This window comes from Lepidochelys kempii, chromosome 2, assembly GCF_965140285.1.
Source record: "Lepidochelys kempii isolate rLepKem1 chromosome 2, rLepKem1.hap1, whole genome shotgun sequence".
NCBI lineage: Eukaryota > Metazoa > Chordata > Testudines > Cheloniidae > Lepidochelys > Lepidochelys kempii.
The window spans coordinates 185,680,576-185,694,387 of record NC_136381.1 but is presented as its reverse complement, the minus strand read 5'-3'; positions in this window follow the sequence as shown (position 1 = coordinate 185,694,387).

Genomic DNA, 13,812 nt, shown 5'->3' with positions numbered 1-13,812 from the left:
TTCTTTCATGCTTGTTTAGATGCAGGTTGGTTGCTATCACTCTTTCATTGGCTCCTTGTCTTTGGGGTTGGCTTAGGTGACACTTTCAGCTCCTGAATGTGTAGTCTGTTTAATGAATATGCAACATTCCTTTAATTGCCTTTTGTTCTTCTCCTGGCAGGAAGGATCCAGATACCTTTTAAAGTTAGTTTTAAGTCTGTCTTTTTATTGAGACCATTTGCTGAGATTTTTTTTTTTTTTACTTTGATTAGAGTTTGACGGGAAATGAACTTCTGTTTTTGAAAAGTCCAAACACTGTTCTTTATGTAAGAGTTTTTAGTTCTTAAAACAGTCTTTTAGATTAAATAACTCTTAAAAAGTCTTTAGCCTAAGTTGTTGACTCTGCATGACCATTTCTGGAATGATAATTTAACTTACATGATTTCTTATAGAAGTAATTACTCTGGCATCAAACTGATCTTGCTATATTTGCACATAAAACAGCTTACTACTCATATAACAATATCAGGGAGTTATTACAGAGAGGCTGGCATTTAGATACAAAATATTTTCAAATATACAATAAAAGAATCTTATGCCATCTTAAGCATTTGAGAAACAAAGGTTTCACCTTTAAGTGGAAACATATGTTGGAAATAACCAGTATCTTCTGTAAAAACATTTCCGACCATTTGAGAATGCAGATTTTACTGTGTTTGCAAAAGAAATCAATTTCTGTAAGGATATTTCTAAAAATGTGTGGGTTTAAACTCAAGTTTTTCTTTGGGCTGGTCTACACTAGAAGCGCTAGATCAGCACTGATGCAGCTGAGCTGCCATACCATGTCTGGTGAAAATGCTCTATGCCGAAAGGAGAGCGCTCTCCCATCAGCATAATTACTCCACCTCAACAAGAGGCAGAAGCTGTGTCGGCAGGAGCCTATCTCTTACTGACACAGCACTGGTGTGGACAGCACTTAGGTCACTGTAACTTGCATCACTCAGAGGTGGGTGGGTGTCTTTTTACGTCACTCAGGGGTGCGAAAAAGACACCCACCCACCTCTGAGTGATGCAAGTTACAGTGACCTAAGTGCTGTCCACACCAGTGCTGTGTCAGTAGGAGATAGGCTCCTGCCGACACAGCTTCTGCCTCTTGTTGAGGTGGAGTAATTATGCTGATGGGAGAGCGCTCTCCTTTCGGCATAGAGCATTTTCACCAGACATGGTATGGCAGCTCAGCTGCATCAGTGCTGATCTAGCGCTTCTAGTGTAGACCTGCCCTTTGAAAATAGGAAAAAGGAGGGGCGGGGAAGAGTTTGGTATAGTTCCACTTTATCTCTAGATTTATTGCTCTGATAACGCAACCCTGCAATCCTTTCACAATCAAGTTTCTTCCAGTGGTGTTTACATGGTTTGTCGTCTTGAGATTTGCTTGTCCTTGGGAGCTACAAGCAGAAACCTTCTGGAATTTCTTTGATTAGCTTTAACATTTTGTAACATACTGTCATAAATATAAAGGGAAGGGTAAACCCCTTTAAAATCCCTCCTGGCCAGAGGAAAAATCCTCTCACCTGTAAAAGGTTAAGAAGCTAAAGGTAACCTCGCTGGCATTTGACCAAAATGACCAATGAGGAGACAAGATACTTTCAAAAGCTGGGAGGAGGGAGAAAAACAAAGGGTCTGTGTCTGTCTGTCTGATGCTTTTGCCGGAGACAGAACAGGAATGGAGTCTTAGAACTTAGTAAGTAATCTAGCTACCTATGTGTTAGATTATGATTTCTTTAAATGGCTGAGAAAATAGCTAGCTGTGCTGAATAGAATGAATATTCCTCTCTGTGTGTCTTTTTTTGTAACTTAAGGTTTTGCCTAGAGGGATTCTCTATGTTTGAATCTAATTTCCCTGTAAGGTATCTACCGTCCTGATTTTACAGAGGTGATTTCTTTTTACTTCTATTAAAAGTCTTTTTGTAAGAAAACTGAATGCTTTTTCATTGTTCTAAGATCCAAGGGTTTGGGTCTGTGGTCACCTATGCAAATTGGTGAGGATTTTTACCAAACCTTCCCCAGGAAGTGGGGTGCAAGGGTTGGGAGGATTTTGGGGGGAAAGACGTGTTCAAACTACGTTTTTTCAGGAACCCAGATAAAGTTTGGTGGTGGCAGTGGAAATCCAAGGGCAAAGGGTAAAATAATTTGTACCTTGGGGAAGTTTTAACCTAAGCTGGTAAAAGTAAGCTTAGGAGGTTTTCATGCAGGTCCCCACATCTGTACCCTAGAGTTCAGAGTGGGGAAGGAACCTTGACACATACTTTGCTAAATATATATGTTGTTCTATTTCCAAGCATCCTGGCTATAACATCTTTGTAACTATGTCTTAATATTCAGTAAAGGTGCAAACAAGTTTGTAACAACTTACTTATAATGATTTTATTCATATAATTTTTTCATTAAGATTGAGTTCATTCCCACACAGATCATTTTAATGCCTAATTTTAGTCATGTTAGTCCAATTATTAGCTCTTTTCATTCTGGGAGAGAAAGAGCTTATATCTCTGCTAACTATAAGTGGTATGTTGAGAGCCAGCCAACCCCTAATGGTGGTCCTAGAAGATTAAACAGGTCCCTTACCCCAAAGAGACATACTTCATTAAGTTACTTCAGATCTCTATTCCGTTCGTTGTGTGTGTGTGTGTGTGCAGTGAGTATGAGTTGCAGAACTTAGCACTTATTTTGTTAAAATTTGAAAAACTTTGCTACTGATAATAAGAGAAACACTGATTCAGTAACCTTTCCCGGGTCTGGCCTAATGTGTATCTCCAGAGACCATGGTAAGCACAGTGGTAAATTGATTTTAAAGAGTACACCATTTCTAACTTTTGATGCAAGACTGGCCAGAGTTTCAGGCTCCTACTTAACAGCACTGAATAATGTAGGGCTGAAAGTGTTGTTGTGGTGTGTATGTGTGTGTGTGTATATATATATTGGGGCAGATTCCATTATCATTATCTTTCTTGGAATTCTTCCTACTGTAATAGAAAAATCAATGGTAAAATGAGTGGATGGACTATCTAAATGAAGAAGCAAAGGGTAGCAATGTGACTCCCAATTTTGTCCCATAGTTATGCATATGGTATAAAGCAATGACTAGTTTTACATCGCCTGCATGTTATGCCTAAGCGACATAAGTTATACCGACAAGTGCTAGTGTAGACACGTCTCCTGACCACCACATACTGTATATATGCTATCTGGTAGGCTAAGGTAGTACTCTTCATGCAGCCACTTCAGCGCAACTGCAGAGTGTAACATGTGAGTGACAAAACAAGAAGGGTGATTATATACATTACCTTCAGAAACTGCTTTTGCAAGTGAGAAAAACACAGCCTCCAAGGCAGGAGGTAGGAGGAAATGGACTCGCCCTGCCAGGGGCTGGAGGAAAAGTGATGACATCCCTTTGCATTAGGTGACTAATAGAGGTTGCTATTAATAGCTAGTCAGTTCAAGCCATGACAGTTTTCTTTGACATGCTGGGAATATATGGCAGGTATAAATATTGGACTTCAGTTTGGAGTCCTTTAGAAAGGATGGTATGCTACTCTTCCAGGGAGCACACACACGCAATATACATATGCACACATATGTAATTAATTATCCATATGACATGCAATCTTTAATCTCCTGAACCAATTATTGGAGGGTATAAGTTTTTTGTTTATAAAATATCTTTTTTTAACATACAGCCCATATTTTTTTCCAATTATATCTGTTTTAAAAAAAAAAATCTGTTCCACAACAGATATATTTTTCAGTGGGTCATTGAGTCGACTCAGAAGTGCCTCTCACTTTGCAAAGGTAATTAATTTTATTAGTACTGTACCTTAATAGTGCTTCTGCAGAGCATTTGAGTGTCAATTTCTATTAACCATACACTAGCTCATGGATGCAATAATTTGAAGCAGCATTCAGATGGTGACACTTTAAGAGGTTTAAGAGAGCTCTTTTGCAGCGTGTTTTTGCCACTTACTCTTACCAAAGGTTTTCAGGCTGAATGCAATTTATTTTAATTTTTTTTCAATCGTTTGCTAAATCCCTGTTGGGAATGACAACTTTCCAGTCCTATAAAATGTGCAGAAGCTCAAAGCTACCTCAAACAACCCTCCCTTCCAAAACCACAATTTGCTGCCACTTTTAATACAAATCATCCCCCCCAACCTCATTTTCATTAGTGTCCCAATGCTTGTGTATTCAGCAAATAGGATACATTATGAAGGCTAGAATCCTTTTCTGAAGTGCCTGCTCCACCCAAAAGGATTTGGTAAAAATCATGACACCAATATATCCAGAATTCCAAATGTTTGGAATAAGATACCCATAATGCAAACTTTTTGAACTAATTGTTTCTATTATATGAAAGGGAAAGAAGTACCCTTAACATTTCCATTGAACTGTATTTGTAACCACCAATGAGGTGTTTTGTCATACAAAATTTGAAATGAGTTAACTCAAAGTAGCTGTCGGAGTAACCACATTTTAAAAGAGCATTGAGACCAAGGTGAAAAAAAAGAATTAAATGGTGGGGAAGGGAGTGTGGGGAGGAGGAACCAGGATGGGCAGGAATGGTGCCGCTAGCCTCTATTTGCCAGAGGCTGGGAAGGAGTGACGGGGGTGGATCACTTGATGATTACCTGTTCTGTTCATTCCCTTTGGGTCACCTGGCACTGGCCACTGTCGAAAGACACGATACTGGGCTAGATGGACCTTTGGTCTCACCCAGTAGGGCCATTCTTATGTCTTATGTTAGGAGGAGGAGGGCTGCCTAGCCAGGGCCAGTATCCTGCCTGATCTTCCTAGTCATGTGAGTTTACTTATGTGCCACTAGTGCATGAACATTAAATGTTGCACATACACATTAATCATAGTGAAGCTGCTGTCCTGAGCTCCAGTCAGCTTTTAGTTTTCCACTTCCACTGACTGAGTCTCCAGCTTGCTTCTCCTTTCACTCTGCCCACTTGCTAACATTTGCTTTGTGGTTAAAGTGGATTGAAGTGGCAGGGGGAGTTGTTGTGGGCTAGTGCTGTTACCGCAAGTCATGGAAACAAGGGGGAAAGCTCCTACGGTGTTGCAACCCCCGGTACCTGGTATCATATTATGGTGCTGGCAGGACTAGGAGTACACAGAGATGTCCAGGCACAAAACAGACAGAGGCCTTAGTAGTAGTAATAATTAGGAAGCTACACAGATACTCATCACTGCTTCTGCATATAGTGAGAGCTACACTATTAACTGGTCAAGTACCTTCCAGTGCACCTTTCAGTTCTCACATTCACTTTGCTATCCTATTGGTTCCCAATTTGGTACAATAGGGAGAAACTTAGCCCTGGTTTACACTACACAATTAGGTCAACATAATGCAGCTTCCTACACACTACAGCCTTGCTCCCACCAATGTAAGTGCCCTACTACACCAACATAATCATTCCACCTCCATGAGAGGTGTTAGGCTTATGTCGGTGTAGATAGGGTGACGCAGAGTCAATGTAGACACACTGCGTTACTTACATTGGCTATTGGTTGTCTTTTCAATTTCACAGCTCTGTTGGAGCCCTGACATTGACAAGAAAGCCTGGCTCCCCAGTTGGGCTGCTGATGGATCTCCACTCCAAGCCAGGCTACCACCCAGATTTTTGGCTTGGTCTGCTGCTCAGTCTCCCTGCTGGGAGCCCTGCTGCCCCCTGAGGTCCTGGTTTCCCGCTCCTGGCAGGGAGCTCAGTTACTCACACCGGGCTCTCGGTTCCCCACTGGTAGCATGGCAGCCTATCTAACTCCAGGTGCAGATCTTCCTGCCGGAGACGAGAAGCCCCAGAGCTCCGAGCATCTTCCTCCTGGCTCCAGCTGGGAGGTGAGAAGCCCAGGGGGCAGCTGGGCTCCTGGGGGGGAGAGCTGCATGGAGCGGAGATCCCTGGCTCTCAGCCCCCCACATGCCCCACTAAAAGAAGGAGGGTAGTGTGGATATCTGCCACTGCAGTAATTACTGCGTGGCTGTAAGTCAACCTAACCTAAGTTGATTTAAGATTGTAGTGAAGACATCCCCTTAAGCAATGTGTCCACCACCTGAGAAGAGAGACTAAGGTAGAAAATTCTGCTATATAGCATGAAATCACATCTAGTAATATCAGAAGAGACTACTGGGGGCAAAATTGTACAAGGAAGCTTTTGCTAACATTTTAGCATTTTCTAACACTAGCTGCAGGGAGTGATGGCAACAGCTGTTGGGCAGACAAAACTGGCAAGAATAAGTGGTGTGGGACCAAAGGTTGTGGGGTGAAAATGGTATTGGGGTCACCGCTGGAAGGAGCAATTCTGTCCCAAGCCTTTCACTGTGCCAAAGGAAAAAGAGAGGATGGAAGGAGTGGCCATCACCAGAAAGAAGGAAATTTGGGCGAATAATGCATCCATTGTAACAGTCACATTAACATATTAGTTTGAGAACTGCATAGATTTACCAGTTATACAAAATCATAGTGCTCAAAATATTTGACACTATTTATTCTCTTGCTGGTTTGTGCTGAACACCTTCCTCACTTGGTAACCTCCCTGAACAAAATATAAGGGCTTTTCTATACTTGAAATCAACTCTGTGTGTGGGTTCTCTGATATCATTTTATACCTAATTTAGATTAGTTTAATTTGCCTCTGTAAATTTGTTAGTCTCTAAGGTCCCACAAGTACTCCTTTTCTTTTTGCAAATACAGACTAACATGGCTGCTACTCTGAAACTCTTCTTCTTGGTGGCTCATGAAGAGGTTAGCATATTGGGGAGCCATCCTAGTATCCATAGCTGTTCCTATGGTTTGGACAAAGTGTTTGTTGCTAAATGTAAAATTGTTATGGGTGAGGATGAAACGGATGAGTTTGGCAATGTGTTTGGGGTGGATATTTGAGGGTTATCCAGTCTCTTGTAAATATTTAAGGCAAGCAGCTATGCCATCATTGTGAGGCATGTTTCCTGTTTGGTGAGTTACACAATTACGGAGTTTTACAATGCAAACATTTGCTATCGCTCTATAGCATAGGGTACAGATAAATGAGACTCATACATACAGCATCCTACAAGCTATTTATGAGGTCTAAGCACTAAACACATTCTTATAAATTTAATATCTATTTTAACAATGCTAACACACAGGTGACCCAGACTGGTTTGCAGCTCTGCATTTGTCAGTGTTCAGCGAGGCCCATGCCTTTGGCATGAGCTGGCACCTGGTCTGCCACTGTCACACACACATCTGTGACATTTTGGTTCAAAGAATATATATGATTTTATTTGATCAAAAGAGGGAAGGCCTGTGGGATATGGGCCATTAGCTACTAACTCTTCTTTGTCATCATCATATTATTATTAAACCAAACTGAAGCTTCAAACTTTGCAGCTCACCTACAACGTACATCTTCGATTTAGGGTGATGGTCTCCTCTGTGCCTGAGGCCAATACAAGGCATCTTAACCACTTAAGTCCCATTTAAACCTTCTGATAAGATTCAGCAGAGAGGTAAATTTCACCCTTAATGCTAAGCCACATATTCCTAAGGGCTTGGCTACACTTGCAAGTTACAGTGCAATAAAGAAGCCCCGGGCGCCCTAGCTCACTCCCCGTCCACACTGGCAAGGCACATAGAGCATTCTGACTCTGCGGCTACAGCGCTGCTGGTAGTCCACCTCGGTGAGTGGAATAACGTTTGCTGCATCCCCACTGGAGTGCCGCAGCACCAGTCTGGACGAGGTTTTGCATTACTGCTCTCTGATTGACCTCTGGAAATGTTCCATAATCCCCTTAAGTCAAGTGGCCACTCTTGTCATTGTTGTGAAATCAGCTGCAGGAATGTGGAAACGCCTGTTGAAAGCTCTGTTTCAGAGAAGTCGGATGCTTATCAGCGCCGAGAAAAAGCAAACATTTACTGTTTGCTTTGAGTGAGTGAGTGAGAGGCTAGGGAGGGAAGGGGGTCTGAACTGACAAGACAGCATGCTGACACACTCTCAGCACCCCAAAAACCCACTCTCTCTCCCCCCACATACACACAACGCACTCCCTGTCACACTCCACCCCTACCCCCATTTGAAAAGCATGTTGCAGTCACTTGCATGCTGGGATAGCTGCCCATAATGCACTGTTCCCAGTGCCGCTGCAAGTGCCGCAAATGTGGCCATGCCAGTGCGCTGTCAGCTGTCATTGTGGACAGACTGCAGTGCTTTCCCTACTTCACTCTCTGAAGGCGGGTTTAACTCACAGCACTCTACATCTGCAAGTGTAGCCATGCCCTTAGAAAATGATTAATTTTGCATAGAAGTTGGGTTGGCTGATGTCTCTTTTTAAGAAGTGGGGTAGGGACTGACAGGTAGAGAGAACTTTTATCTCCCTTGATAAATTGGAGATGATGACCTTTTAAACTACAAAGTATTAAAAAGTATAAGTTATCTGTCTGTTGGACAGAAACAAACAAAAAACCAGCTGCTTAAAATTCTGAAAAAGACACTGGTTGTTTCAAACGCTAAACAGCCTTTTCAATGGCAGGGTTCAGAAAGATCTAGCCATACAATGCAGAACTGTCACTCAATCAAAGTAGTTTTATAACCTACCTTTTGAAAGCAATAATTTCCTAAATTCTGTGAAAACATCATTCTTTTTCTCTCAGAATTTAGAAAATTATCCCCTTTTAATGCTATTTTTTTATTCAAAGGCTTCTAATTATATTACTAGGAAACCAAGTTGAATGGAACTATAAAAAGAGACTAAAACAAAAGAAGTCTGAGAGATGTTCTGAATGTCTCAGTATAACATGGGACCAGAAAAAAAAGTGTCTTCTCATTGGCTGAAAGTAGTTACAACCAAAGAAAATATTCAGCTCAAAATTCACATACTATACAAAACCAGATTGACTTTTGGCATTTGGTACTTAAATAGATTTTTGAGAGTAAATGCTTCCAGTTTAATATCTCACATTTGAATGCCAGTTCAGCCACAACTAAATGGTCATTTAAATTTAACTTTGGTTTTCTTTTGATTTGTTTTTAAAATTAAACAGTAAAAGCTGTTTAGAACATTTCAAAAGGTTGGAAATCTCAACAACAATAGCGATTTTTCTTTGCCCAATTTTCAGTCAGCACTACCAGAGAGAGGTTGTTTAACTCACCTTTCTGACAGGCTTAGTTTTACCTGTCCTATCCTGTTCAAGTCCTCTTATTAACCATTTAATGCACCACGTGGGTAGGCATTTTATTATTAGTGATATTCTAGTAGCACCTAAGAGCCCGAGTCATGGACAAAGACCTCATTGTGCTAGGTGCTGTACAAACAAGGAACAGATCCTATCTATAACTTCTTGTTTTGTTGAACGGCACTAAAATTTGCAAGTTCTCAGGCAAACAACTTCTAGGTGCTAACCAGGATGCCTATAGCTTTAGTTTATCAAATAAAAAGAATTAATACCCCATCCCAGTATAGTCTGTGCTGCTATGTAATTCCTCCTCTTTTCCACTGAATGTTTTTCTTTCTTCCCTTTCCCACCACGCACCATTACAATCCATACTGGAACCAGTTCTCCATCTGCATAACAGAGATAATCCTTCCTTTCTCTCATCCTTTAGTAATATTATTTATTTTGATTGTAAGCTCTTCAGGGCAGGGACTGTAACTTATTATATACATGTACAGTGCCTAGCACAGAGGTGCCCCAATCCTGATTAGAGCTCAAGGGACTAATGTACTACATTACGGAGGAAGGATGGCCCAGTGGTTAGGGCACTAGCTTGGTGCTCAAGAGATCTGGATTCAATCCTCTACGCTGCCATGAATTTCCTACGTGACCTTGGGCAAGTCACCTCTCCTCTCTGCACTTCAATTCCCCATTTGTAAAATTGAGATAATAACACTTCTTCGTCTACTGGGTGAAGTAATGTCTCTACCTTAAAGTTTGGTAGACGCTCACATACTACACTCATGGGGCTACATAAGTACCCAAGATAGATAAATAATAAAGCCTGGAGATATCTCTTTTTCTATACCTTTCCCTCATGTTCAATATAACATTTATCTTCTACTGTCCCATCCCTCTGTGTGCATCTCCTACTAACTGCCCTGGAAACAGCTTTAATTCAGCCAATCATCTCCACCTTCTCCAGTTTATTTGCATGCTGAAATCCTGTTGGTTGAAATCATATTAAGCATAACAGACATTTCCAAAGTTACTAGCCAGACATTTCCAAAGTTACCAGATCTTTACTGTGAATCTACAGATGCCTAGGTTTCAAATTTCACCTCCTCATCTATGGTGAATGACGGAGTCTTTCACAGGAAATTCCTTCACTAATTCATCAAGAACCAGCAAAATTAGAGTTAGAACAACACCTTATGGAGACAAGTTTAGTGAAGGACAGGAACTAATAAAAGTGGAACAAAAGAAAGAATTTGCTAGTGTCAGATATGGAGACACCAAGCATCATGGCACCTCGATCTGACTGCAGATGAAAGAACGCTGTGGGAAGGATAGACAGATAGCTGTCCAGTATCTAGGAATGACAATGAGAATAAGATCTTAGTGACAGAGTCTAGGGGAAATAAAGATAAGGAAGTACCAAATGAGAAGTCTAATTCCAGAAGTGTGGGGTCTTTGCTTAGGAGAATGTGTCAGGGATGTTGGCAAGATGCCAAGGGGAAACAAAAAAACCGCGAAAAGCAGTGATAGGAAAGGGTAAAGAACTGCATACCAAAGTCACTCTGAAAAAGTCTATAAAAGTTTATTTTCAATTATTTTTAGGCCATGTGACTCCCCCAGTCAGCTATTAGATGCAGCAGCCCAGCAGGGATCTTTTCCCACATAGATCCAGGGAACATACATGACGTTTGCACAGAGGTGTCAGTCAAGGAAAGCAGAGGGGGTAATAGGGGATGATGAGAATGAAGAGCTTGGGTTGTGCAACAGATGAGCAGGAAGCAGTAGGGAAAAGGAGAAACATATATCAGTGATTTAAAAAAAGCTGCCACCTTTTAGAGAGATCGTGCATGTTCTATTGATCATTTCAATTTTATAGGAAATCTCTCTCAAAATGATCTGGTAGGTACATTTGAAGTCATCTGCAATGCACGTAGTGCCACTTTTGAGACTCATGTGACTTTTCCACTCACTTAAGGTCAGATTTAGGAAAGCATTTGAATTCAAGAAAGCACTTCAGCATATACTTAAGGACGCTGATCAGTATATTTCCGCTGTAATTTTTTTTTTAATGGAAAGTGCAGTTTCCAAAATTTTTTTAATTTGCCATCAAGAAGCCTTAATATAATATTTCAGTTCAGGTCACTTCAATATTAAACTGCATCTGCATGAGGTGCTACATTGCCTCACGTAAGCTGGAGTTCAGGAGCCTCATGCCCCCATTCTCTTCTATGGGCCAGAATCCCTGACCAGACTGCCGTCTCCCCTTTGGCCAACTGCTGTGATGAGGAGAGTTCCATGATGCACTGTGGTCATGGAAAATGTAGTCAAACTGTGGCGCTTGGCCAATAGAGAATGAGGACATGAGGCACTGGGGCAGCTCAGGCAGATTTTGTTTAATATTAGCTTGACATGAAATAAACCATTTTGACATTTCATATTGAAAGTTTTTGAACTTTTTATTCCAGAAAAAGTTTCAATATTTAAACTCATAGACTGAAAGGCCTGAAGGGACCATCATGATCATCTAGTCTGACCTCCTGCACATTGCAGGCCACCGAATCTTATCCAGCCACTCCTGTAAATAGGCCCCTAACCTCTGGCTGAGTTACTGAAGTCCTCAAATCATGATTTAAAGACTTCAAGTTACAGAAGACTTCAAGTTACATGTACACTAGTTTAAACCTGCAAGTGACCCGTGCCCCATGCTGCAGAGAATCCCATGAAAGAAATCTTTCCTGAACTCCCTCTTCAAGCCTTCAAACGACCCCCGCCCCCACACCTCTCCAAGTGCAAAACCTGCAGACATATCTCTACTGCTACAATGATCAATACCACCCACGCCACTCCTTTCAAGGTCCATGAGTCCTACACATATGGTGTACCTCATCCAGTGCACTAAATGCCCCAGTAATAACTATGTGGATGAAACCAGACAATCACTGTCCTCACAAAGGAAAATGATAAAAGACAAAAACACCATATCACCCATGGGCGAACGCTTTTCAAAAAGCGATCATGCTATATCTGACCTATCAGCCCTCATCCTCAAAGGAAACCTGTACAACACTTACAGAAGACAAGCCTGGGAGCTTAAATTCATAACTTTGCTAGACACTAAAAATCATGGACTGAATAAAGACACTGGATTTATATCTTATTACAACAATCTGTATTCCACTAACAATGTCAGGTTTCCCTCCCCACTCTGAACTCTAGGGTACAGATGTGGGGACCCGCATGAAAGATCCCCGAAGCTTATTTCTACCAGTTTAGGGTAAAACTTCCCCAAGGCACAAACTCTTTGTCCTTGGAGGGTATGCTGCCACCACCAAGTGATTTAACAAAAAATCAGGGAAAGGACCACTTGGAGTTCCTATTCCCCCCAAATATCTCCCAAGCCCTTACACCCGCTTTCCTGGGGAGGCTTAGAATAATATCCTAACCAATTGGTTACATAGTGATCACAGACCCAACCCCCTGGGTCTTAGGACAATAGAGAAATCAGTCAGGCTCTCAAAAGAAACAGAACTTTACTAGAAAGAAAAAGGGTAAAAGAAGCACCTCTGTAAAATTAGAAGGGAAGCTAATCTCACAGGGCAATCAGATTTAAAACACAGAGGATTTCCCTCTGGGCAAAAACTTTAAAGTTACAAAAAGAAAACCAGGAATACACCTTCCTCTTAGCACAGAGAAAATCACAAGCCAAAACAAAAGTAAACTAATGCATTTCCTTGCTAGTACTTACTAATTCTAATGGAGTTGGAGTGCCTGCTTCTTTTGATCTGTCTCCGACAAGCACACAGAACAGACAGACAAAAGCCTTTTCCCCCCCCCGCTAGATTTGAAAGTATCTTGTCCCCTTATTGGTCCTTTTGGTCAGGTGCCAGCCAGGTTACCTGAGCTTCTTAACCCTTTACAGGTAACAGGATATTCTGCCTCTGGCCAGGAGGGATTTTATAGTACTGTATACAGGAAGGTTGTTACCCTTCCCTTTATATTTGTGACTCAACTCCTCCCCGCTCTGCAGCTGCCTTGCCCCCTACTGGTTCCTTTCCCACCTATGACTGAAGGGGTGTGAATGGGCCACTTCACCTTGAATGGTCCCTTGAAATATGTGTTAACTACTTACACTAAACAATTTGTTCCACCTTGAATTTAGCTGGTTTCAGAGTAACAGCCGTGTTAGTCTGTATTCGCAAAAAGAAAAGGAGTACTTGTGGCACCTTAGAGACTAACCAATTTATTTGAGCATAAGCTTTCGTGAGCTACAGCTCACTTCATCGGATGCATGCAGTGGAAAATACAGTGGGGAGATTTTATATACACAGAGAACATGAAACAATGGGTGCTACCATACACGCTGTAAGGAGAGTGATCAGGTAAGGTGAGCTATTACCAGCAGGAGAGCAGGGGCGGTGGGGGACCTTTTGTTGTGATAATCAAGGTGGGCCACTTCCAGCAGTTGACAAGAATGTGTGTGTGTGTGTGGGGGGGTGGCAATAAACATGGGGAAATAGTTTTACTTTGTGTAATGACACATCCACTCCCAGTCTTTATTCAAGCCTAATGTAATGGTGTCTTGCTAGTAGTGTACAACTTAATCTTCTTCCAGGTAAGCACAAAGATC